The sequence below is a fragment of the Schistocerca piceifrons genome, unplaced genomic scaffold (genome assembly GCF_021461385.2).
Source record: "Schistocerca piceifrons isolate TAMUIC-IGC-003096 unplaced genomic scaffold, iqSchPice1.1 HiC_scaffold_625, whole genome shotgun sequence".
Classification (NCBI taxonomy): Eukaryota; Metazoa; Arthropoda; class Insecta; order Orthoptera; family Acrididae; genus Schistocerca; species Schistocerca piceifrons.
Window position 1 is genome coordinate 47501 of NW_025728867.1, and position 7500 is coordinate 55000.

The 7500-nt window shown below is 55.4% G+C and overlaps 2 non-coding genes and 1 pseudogene across 2 annotated transcripts; all 3 read left to right on the plus strand.

Annotated features, from left to right (window-relative positions):
- The first annotated feature begins 3709 nt into the window (after nt 1–3709).
- On the plus strand, nt 3710–5618 carry LOC124764098. The gene has a single exon (XR_007012684.1). It is a non-coding gene; the product is annotated as a small subunit ribosomal RNA (ribosomal RNA).
- A 352-nt stretch (nt 5619–5970) lies between these two features.
- On the plus strand, nt 5971–6125 carry LOC124764112. The gene has a single exon (XR_007012690.1). It is a non-coding gene; the product is annotated as a 5.8S ribosomal RNA (ribosomal RNA).
- Nucleotides 6126–6313: 188 nt separating this feature from the next.
- The window catches only part of LOC124764103, a 4222-nt pseudogene continuing 3035 nt past the window's right edge, over nt 6314–7500 (plus strand).

Below are 7500 nucleotides of genomic sequence, written 5' to 3' on the forward strand. Positions count from 1 at the left end.
CGCGTTGCACTCGCACTCGCAGTCGCAAAAACGTGGGGCAAATATATTACGCGGAAGAGCTATAACAGACCGAGCCCCACTGCATGGGGGGAGTCTTTGTCACTAATGTACACAGATGGAACATTTTGGACTGGAACCAGATTACCCGTACACACGGCGCTGATTAGTAATCAATGCAGAGCCATCAAACTACAGCAAATATACACAACTGTCCGTATACATGCTGAAAGAGTCTGCCCACAATGGGAACCACACGTCAGCCAGACACTCTGATCACGCACCACTCTCTGCTTCTAACAGGCGCACATACAATATGTAAGCACCAGCATGGAACAACATCCAGTGCATCTTCTCCGCCACATTACACAATCCACACTATCACAACCAGACCAGGAGGTCCATGCGGAAAATACAATATCCCAGCCTTTCGACATCCACCATTGCGCAGACCAGGCACCAACACCCACACATGTCCTATACAACGGTGCACCCAACATCACAATAGTACCTCCTGTCACAGCGCACAAACAATGACATGAGTCAAAGACACAGGTCTCACACAAGCATAGAATTGGAGCGCCGCCTCTAATAAGCCAAAGGTGCATCCTGACGTGACAAATCTGATCATGTCACAAGCATTCACTTACTATAATCACTATCAACGAACCTGCCGCCCCCGCCCCCCCCCCCCTACACCTTTCCTTACAACAACGTGTAACCTAACCTAACCTAACCTAACCTATGTTGTACCTTAACCTAACCTATGTTGTACCTTAACCTAACCTATGTTGTACCTTAACCTAACCTATGTTGTACCTTAACCTAACCTATGTTGTACCTTAACCTAACCTATGTTGTACCTTAACCTAACCTATGTTGTACCTTAACCTAACCTATGTTGTACCTTAACCTAACCTATGTTGTACCTTAACCTAACCTATGTTGTACCTTAACCTAACCTATGTTGTACCTTAACCTAACCTATGTTGTACCTTAACCTAACCTATGTTGTACCTTAACCTAACCTATGTTGTACCTTAACCTAACCCATGTTGTACCTTAACCTAACCCATGTTGTACCTTAACCTAACCCATGTTGTACCTTAACCTAACCCATGTTGTACCTTAACCTAACCCATGTTGTACCTTAACCTAACCCATGTTGTACCTTAACCTAACCCATGTTGTACCTTAACCTAACCCATGTTGTACCTTAACCTAACCCATGTTGTGCCTTAACCTAACCCATGTTGTGCCTTAACCTAACCCATGTTGTGCCTTAACCTAACCCACGTTGTGCCTTAACCTAACCCACGTTGTGCCTTAACCTAACCCACGTTGTGCCTTAACCTAACCCACGTTGTGCCTTAACCTAACCCACGTTGTGCCTTAACCTAACCCACGTTGTGCCTTAACCTAACCCATGTTGTGCCTTAACCTAACCCATGTTGTGCCTTAACCTAACCCATGTTGTGCCTTAACCTAACCCATGTTGTGCCTTAACCTAACCCATGTTGTGCCTTAACCTAACCCATGTTGTGCCTTAACCTAACCCACGTTGTGCCTTAACCTAACCCACGTTGTGCCTTAACCTAACCCACGTTGTGCCTTAACCTAACCCACGTTGTGCCTTAACCTAACCCACGTTGTGCCTTAACCTAACCCATGTTGTGCCTTAACCTAACCCATGTTGTGCCTTAACCTAACCCATGTTGTGCCTTAACCTAACCCACGTTGTGCCTTAACCTAACCCACGTTGTGCCTTAACCTAACCCACGTTGTGCCTTAACCTAACCCACGTTGTGCCTTAACCTAACCCACGTTGTGCCTTAACCTAACCCACGTTGTCCCCTAAAGTAACCCACGTTGTCCCCTAACGTAACCCACGTTGTCCCCTAACGTAACCCATGTTGTCGCCTAAACCTGCTCTGTAATTGTTATACGACTCGTTCAATTAGTGTAGTGTTGCCCACCCGCAACCCTCGCAATATAGTTCGCTACTCGCACTGCCCGCTCCCCTGTGTATCGCTTCATGTTAAACACCTTGCAAGTCTTGCTGACTTTCCACATGCTCCTGCTGTACACTGTAATGTGGATGGCAGCAGGACGTACATGCCGCCCCTCCCCACGTCCCCACCTTGCCCCCCTGCCTTCGCAAGCTGGTTGGTGAGAAGTTTGCATGTTCAATGCCCTTCGCATGCGACGTACTCAGGCTACGTTGTGGTGCGGCCTGTGTCAACCGTCCGCTAATGTCGTACGCGTAAACCACAATCTGTACTGCACATTCGTCCTTATGTACCGAATGATACATCGTGGCACATGTGTGACCGTACAACGACTGCGCCCAAAAACGGCGGACCATACAGTGCAAATATTGTGCACGCAGCTACGTGTCGTCTCCCTATGAGAGCTGGATTGCAGTGTGGTACGCCATAGAGACGTGTGGGAGGAACGGACGCCGTGGATGGCGATCAGCATGAGCTGTCTGTTGATGTATTCGGACCTAGTCGTCTCTCCTCACACACCGTGATGGCATGGTGCACCGCGTTCCATATCTGCGACATGCTACAGAGGCCGGTTGACAGTCGTTCGAGCAATGGACATCGCATACGTACGGGGGCCACCTTCCACGTATTGTCTAGGCGTGCACATTTTGTTGCGTGTATGTGGGCAGACGTAGTGTGGCGTGACACCTGACACAGGCATGCAATAATCGTTGAAGTTGCAAATGGCGATGGACGCCTGCGTTTTCTGGTGAAGTTACGCAAATGAACAAATGGTAACCTGTTGTGGTGCGGTTGTTCTCGCTAGGGGTGAATCGGTGATGGCGACGATAGGTTGAGGTACGAACCGGTTGTTCCAGCGATACCCACCATGCCGACGAAACTGAACGGCATCTGGGTGTGAAGCGATACGCGGCGGTGGCTGGGTGGGACCGTCCCCGGCCGGTGAGGGGGCGCCTCCCGGCGTGCTGGCCGCGCGGTGCGTGGGCGCACGCGCTACAGCCGGCTGGTGGGGGCGGCCAGTGGCAGGCGCGCCGGCCGACGGACGCGGCAGGCGTCGCAGCTGCGCGCCGGCGCACCCTGCGCGCGGCGCCGTGCGGCCAAAGTAGGTCCTCGCGGGCCCGGTGCGAAGCGCGGTGGACATTGCAGTGTGCTGGTCCGATTGAGGACTGTGTGCGTTGAGGATGCGCCGCCGCCCGGCGCTCGGCGCCGCGACGCCGTCTGCTGCTCGGTCGCCCCAGCGGTTCTCGCTGGTGGTTTGTATCGCCAGCTGTGCGGATGTGTTGGCGTGTGCGCTGTGCTGGGAGAGTTCGCTTCGGCACCCAAGTGGGGCTTTTGTCCTTCTGTGGCGCTGGCGTTGGAGCTGCCGGTCACCGTAGGTGGCGCGTGTTGTCTCCCGCCGGCAATGCCACGACAGCACGCTCCCGGGCCTCTGTCGGCAGCGGCAAGCTCAGTTGGGAGCACGGGTGGTCGCACCGAAAGCGTCTACTCGCCTAACTCCGGGCGATTGCGCCTCTCTCGAACCCGACCAAGTACTTGGGACGGCGCTGCGCGCCGCCGGGACCTGAGAGGGTTTCGAGGTGTATTGTGCAGGGGAGCTCAGCCTCCTCCTGTTTGCAGAATGATTGAGCGGACGCTTGCGTGTTCGCGCGGGCCCCCGGGACACACTCCCGGGCGGCCGGCTGCTCAGCTCTAGTTGACGCAGCTCCCTGGTTGATCCTGCCAGTAGTCATATGCTTGTCTCAAAGATTAAGCCATGCATGTCTCAGTACAAGCCGCATTAAGGTGAAACCGCGAATGGCTCATTAAATCAGTTATGGTTCCTTAGATCGTACCCACGTTACTTGGATAACTGTGGTAATTCTAGAGCTAATACATGCAAACAGAGTCCCGACCAGAGATGGAAGGGACGCTTTTATTAGATCAAAACCAATCGGTCGGCTCGTCCGGTCCGTTTGCCTTGGTGACTCTGAATAACTTTGGGCTGATCGCACGGTCCTCGTACCGGCGACGCATCTTTCAAATGTCTGCCTTATCAACTGTCGATGGTAGGTTCTGCGCCTACCATGGTTGTAACGGGTAACGGGGAATCAGGGTTCGATTCCGGAGAGGGAGCCTGAGAAACGGCTACCACATCCAAGGAAGGCAGCAGGCGCGCAAATTACCCACTCCCGGCACGGGGAGGTAGTGACGAAAAATAACGATACGGGACTCATCCGAGGCCCCGTAATCGGAATGAGTACACTTTAAATCCTTTAACGAGTATCTATTGGAGGGCAAGTCTGGTGCCAGCAGCCGCGGTAATTCCAGCTCCAATAGCGTATATTAAAGTTGTTGCGGTTAAAAAGCTCGTAGTTGGATTTGTGTCCCACGCTGTTGGTTCACCGCCCGTCGGTGTTTAACTGGCATGTATCGTGGGACGTCCTGCCGGTGGGGCGAGCCGAAGGCGTGCGACCGCCCCGTGCGTGCTCGTGCGTCCCGAGGCGGACCCCGTTGAAATCCTACCAGGGTGCTCTTTATTGAGTGTCTCGGTGGGCCGGCACGTTTACTTTGAACAAATTAGAGTGCTTAAAGCAGGCAAGCCCGCCTGAATACTGTGTGCATGGAATAATGGAATAGGACCTCGGTTCTATTTTGTTGGTTTTCGGAACCCGAGGTAATGATTAATAGGGACAGGCGGGGGCATTCGTATTGCGACGTTAGAGGTGAAATTCTTGGATCGTCGCAAGACGAACAGAAGCGAAAGCATTTGCCAAGTATGTTTTCATTAATCAAGAACGAAAGTTAGAGGTTCGAAGGCGATCAGATACCGCCCTAGTTCTAACCATAAACGATGCCAGCCAGCGATCCGCCGCAGTTCCTCCGATGACTCGGCGGGCAGCCTCCGGGAAACCAAAGCTTTTGGGTTCCGGGGGAAGTATGGTTGCAAAGCTGAAACTTAAAGGAATTGACGGAAGGGCACCACCAGGAGTGGAGCCTGCGGCTTAATTTGACTCAACACGGGAAACCTCACCAGGCCCGGACACCGGAAGGATTGACAGATTGATAGCTCTTTCTTGATTCGGTGGGTGGTGGTGCATGGCCGTTCTTAGTTGGTGGAGCGATTTGTCTGGTTAATTCCGATAACGAACGAGACTCTAGCCTGCTAACTAGTCGCGTGACATCCTTCGTGCTGTCAGCGATTACTTTTCTTCTTAGAGGGACAGGCGGCTTCTAGCCGCACGAGATTGAGCAATAACAGGTCTGTGATGCCCTTAGATGTTCTGGGCCGCACGCGCGCTACACTGAAGGAATCAGCGTGTCTTCCTAGGCCGAAAGGTCGGGGTAACCCGCTGAACCTCCTTCGTGCTAGGGATTGGGGCTTGCAATTGTTCCCCATGAACGAGGAATTCCCAGTAAGCGCGAGTCATAAGCTCGCGTTGATTACGTCCCTGCCCTTTGTACACACCGCCCGTCGCTACTACCGATTGAATGATTTAGTGAGGTCTTCGGACTGGTACGCGGCATTGACTCTGTCGTTGCCGATGCTACCGGAAAGATGACCAAACTTGATCATTTAGAGGAAGTAAAAGTCGTAACAAGGTTTCCGTAGGTGAACCTGCGGAAGGATCATTACCGACTAGACTGCATGTCTTTCGATGTGCGTGTCGTGTCGCGCAACACGCTACCTGTACGGCTCGCAGTAGCCGTGCGCCGCGTGCGGAACCACGCGTGCCTCTCAAAACTAGCGGCAATGTTGTGTGGTACGAGCGCTGAAGCGCTGGAGCGGCTGGCCTGCGGCACCTGGCGCCTGGCGCCGGTTTTGAATGACTTTCGCCCGAGTGCCTGTCCGCTCCGGTGTGGAGCCGTACGACGCCCGTCGGCCGTGAGGCCGTTGGACACAGAACGCTGGAACAGGGGCCGCCACACGCCTCACTCCCGCCTATGCGACCGTCTCGAAAGAGACGGCGGAAACTTGAGAAAAGATCACCCAGGACGGTGGATCACTCGGCTCGTGGGTCGATGAAGAACGCAGCAAATTGCGCGTCGACATGTGAACTGCAGGACACATGAACATCGACGTTTCGAACGCACATTGCGGTCCATGGATTCCGTTCCCGGGCCACGTCTGGCTGAGGGTCGGCTACGTATACTGAAGCGCGCGGCGTTTGCCCCGCTTCGCAGACCTGGGAGTGTCGCGGCCGCCTGTGGGGCCGGCCGCGTCTCCTCAAACGTGCGATGCGCGCCCGTCGCCTGGCGGTTCGCATACCGGTACTTTCTCGGTAGCGTGCACAGCCGGCTGGCGGTGTGGCGTGCGACACCTCGTACAACGACCTCAGAGCAGGCGAGACTACCCGCTGAATTTAAGCATATTACTAAGCGGAGGAAAAGAAACTAACAAGGATTCCCCCAGTAGCGGCGAGCGAACAGGGAAGAGTCCAGCACCGAACCCCGCAGGCTGCCGCCTGTCGTGGCATGTGGTGTTTGGGAGGGTCCACTACCCCGACGCCTCGCGCCGAGCCCAAGTCCAACTTGAATGAGGCCACGGCCCGTAGAGGGTGCCAGGCCCGTAGCGGCCGGTGCGAGCGTCGGCGGGACCTCTCCTTCGAGTCGGGTTGCTTGAGAGTGCAGCTCCAAGTGGGTGGTAAACTCCATCTGAGACTAAATATGACCACGAGACCGATAGCGAACAAGTACCGTGAGGGAAAGTTGAAAAGAACTTTGAAGAGAGAGTTCAAAAGTACGTGAAACCGTTCTGGGGTAAACGTGAGAAGTCCGAAAGGTCGAACGGGTGAGATTCACGCCCATCCGGCCACTGGCCTCCGCCCTCGGCAGATGGGGCCGGCCGCCCGCGCGGAGCAATCCGCGGCGGGGTCGTGTCCGGTTGCCTTTCCACTCGCCGCGGGGTGGGGCCGTTCCGGTGTGCGGTGGGCCGCACTTCTCCCCTAGTAGGACGTCGCGACCCGCTGGGTGCCGGCCTACGGCCCGGGTGCGCAGCCTGTCCTTCCGCGGGCCTCGGTTCGCGTCTGTTGGGCAGAGCCCCGGTGTCCTGGCTGGCTGCCCGGCGGTATATCTGGAGGAGTCGATTCGCCCCTTTGGGCGCTCGGGCTCCCGGCAAGCGCGCGCGGTTCTTCCCGGATGACGGACCTACCTGGCCCGGCCCCGGACCCGCGCCGCTGTTGGCTCGGGATGCTCTCGGGCGGAATAATCGCTCCCGTCAGCGGCGCTTCAGCTTTGGACAATTTCACGACCCGTCTTGAAACACGGACCAAGGAGTCTAACATGTGCGCGAGTCATTGGGCTGTACGAAACCTAAAGGCGTAATGAAAGTGAAGGTCTCGCCTTGCGCGGGCCGAGGGAGGATGGGGCTTCCCCGCCCTTCACGGGGCGGCGGCCTCCGCACTCCCGGGGCGTCTCGTCCTCATTGCGAGGTGAGGCGCACCTAGAGCGTACACGTTGGGACCCGAAAGATGGTGAACTATGCCTGGCCAGGACGAAGTCAGGGGAAACCCTGATG